At 39.5% G+C, this 3,010-nt stretch overlaps 1 pseudogene; it reads right to left on the reverse strand.

The window, feature by feature from the left end:
* On the reverse strand, positions 968-1,192 carry LOC102172173 (annotated as a pseudogene).

The following is a 3,010-nucleotide window of genomic DNA, read 5'->3' on the forward strand; positions in this document are numbered from 1 at the left end:
AAAATGAACACATGGATCACAGCCTTGAGTAACTCGGTGAAGCTATGAGCCATACCATGCAGAGCGACCCAAGACAGATGGTTCGTGGTGGAGTGTTCTGACCAAACGTGGTCCACTGGAGAAGAAGTGAAGTGAAGTGAAATTGCTCAGCTGTATCCGACTCTTTGCAACCTCATAGACTGTAGCCTACCAGGCTCCTCTGTCCATGGGATTTTCCAGGCAATAGAACTGGAGTGGATTGCCATTTCCTTCTCCAGCGGATCTTCCCGATCCAGGGATCGAACCTGGGTCTCCCGCATTGTAGACAGATGCTTTTACCATCTGAGCCACCAGGGAAGTCCACTGGAGAAGGGAATGGCAAACCACTTTGGTATTCTTGCCTTGAGAACCCCATGAACAGTATGAAAAGGCAAAACAATTTGACACCGGAAGATGAGCCCCCACCCCATCCAGGTCAACAGGTTTCCAATATGCTACTGGGGAAGAGTGGAGAAATAGCTCCAGAAAGAATAGAAGAGGCTGGGCCAAAGCGGACTTGATGCTCAGTTGTGGATACGTCTGGTGGTGACAGTAAAGTCCGATGCTGTAAAGAATAATATTGCACAGGAACCTGGAATGTTAGGTCAAGGTAAATTGGACATGGTCAAGCAGAAGATGGCAAGAGTAAACTCTGACATTTTAGGAATCAGTGAACTAAAATGGACGAGAATGGGCGAATTTAATTCAGATTGCAACCACAATCCCAAATAATCCCATTATTCATAACACTGAGTTCCTGCTGAGATGCCAAAACCAGGAATCTCAAAGCAAAAAGTGATGGCTCATCATCTTTTACAATTGAGAAAAAAATATTGAGGAGGAAAGGAAACTCCTCCCTCTTAAATTCATCAAATCAATGCTATCTTCAGTTTTAATTGACATGATCCAGAGTACTCAATTTCCTGATTTGAGGAGTCCACATTCAAGGTCAAGAAGAGCTTTCAGGCTTCTCTTTGCCATGGCCCATGAACTCTCCAGTCCTTCAACAGGAATCTCCTCCTTTATGCTTTCTGAACACACTGCTGGTAGTGCTTAAAGAGGTCAGTGCACAGGTCTCCGGAGCCATCCCCCTTGAGGAACTTCTCGGCAAAGCTGCAACTGAAGCACTGTACTTGGTCTTCACATCAGTGCAGGCCTCCCCTACACTGTTCATGGCATCAGCTGTTTCTTGTGTTTTTTACCTAAATTTGAAGTTTTTAATACACTCATGATACTAACCTTTGTTGGTTACACATGTTGTGAATCTCTTCTCCCAATTTTTAGCTTGTGTTTTAAGGTGTCACTGAATGAACAAACATTTTACATTTTAATATATTCCTATTTATCAGCCTTTTATTAAATAGTCATTGCTTGGTCTGATTCAGAAAATTTTTCTTGCCTATATTTACCATTAAGAATTTAAAGTTTGTTTTTCATATGTAAGTCCTTTCTGGATGCTTATGTAGTATGAGTATGAGTTAGGTTCCAATTGTATCTTTAACATATGAGAACCATTCTGGGCAGTCCCTTTTGTCGAACACCTCTCTCTTCCCCAATGATGTAATATGCCACCTCTGTCATGCAACAGATTTCTAGACATATGTGGCCTGTGTCAGGTCTCTTATTCACTTTTATTGGTCTATTTATCTATATCTGCTGGTGCCACACAATCTTAACTATTTACTTAGTTCTTATATCTGGGAGGGCAAGCCTGCTTGCTCTTCTATCTTAAAAGTGTCCAGGCTATAATTCACTCCTACTCTTCCATATACATTTTGAAATCATCTCAACAATTTTCAAAAATTCTCTCTTGGATGTTGGAATTCATAAAATGTTGAATCACAGTTCATTTTGAGGAAACACATATGTGAATAAAAATGAAAGGAAAAATTAATTAATTCGCAAGTCATGATATCTGGGCTTCCCAGGTGGCTCAGTGGTAAAGAATCTGCCTGCCAACACAGGAGACCTGGGTTTGACCCCTGGGTTGGGAAGATCCCCTAGAGGAGGTAATGGCAATCCACTACAGTATTCTTGGCTAGAAAATCCTGTGGACAGAGGGGCCTTGGGGGCCACAGTCCATGGTGTCACAAAGAGTCAGACACAACTTAGGGGACACATGTCACAATATCCAGCAAAAGAACAACAAAGAAACCACAGGAAGAAAATAATAATGCTAAAGGTAGAAATGAATGAGAGGTTTGGAAAAAAACAGCTCTAATGAATAAATTAAATTTTTAGTTTTCTAAAAAAAAGGATGAAAGAAAACATACTACTAGCTAATGTAATCAAGAATAAAAGGGACAAATCACAGATACACAATGTAAGGAAGAAAGGACAGTGGAGATATAATTGAAATAGAAGAAATTTTAAAAATCAAAAGGAGTTCCCTAGTGTCCTAGCGCTTAGGATTCAATGCTGTCACTGCTGTGACCCAAGTTCAATCCCTGGTCAGGGAATTGAGATTTCACAAGCTGTGTCGAGTGCCAAAAAATAAATAAAGAAAATCAATAAAAATAAAAAGAAACTACTTTGCAAACTTTAATGCAAAAACATTTGCATGTTTAGATACAATTGACTGTTTCCTAAGGAAATACAATTTACCAAACAAGCCAATTAATGATAGAAAACTTAAGCAGATGAATGTCCATAGAAGAAACAGAGAACATTACCAACGAATTTCCCTGCCACCACACACACACACACACAAATCAGCTCCAGAAAGGTTCATAGAAGTTAGCCAAATCTGTAAAGATAGAGACCTCTGATGCACCATAAATTGTTTGCAACGCTTTTAAAATGAAGAAAAACTTTCAATTTCTTTCTTCTATAGCAAGTATTACATTGGTATTTAAACTCAATTTTGTACAAAGAGCATGAAAAAGAGAACTATAGACTGAATTACTTTATTAAAGCAACTATTTGAATAAAATGGGTTTCCCAGGTGCTGCTGCTGCTGCTGCTAAGTCACTTCAGTTGTGTCGGACTCTTT

The sequence above is a fragment of the Capra hircus genome, chromosome 15, assembly GCF_001704415.2.
Source record: "Capra hircus breed San Clemente chromosome 15, ASM170441v1, whole genome shotgun sequence".
NCBI lineage: Eukaryota > Metazoa > Chordata > Mammalia > Artiodactyla > Bovidae > Capra > Capra hircus.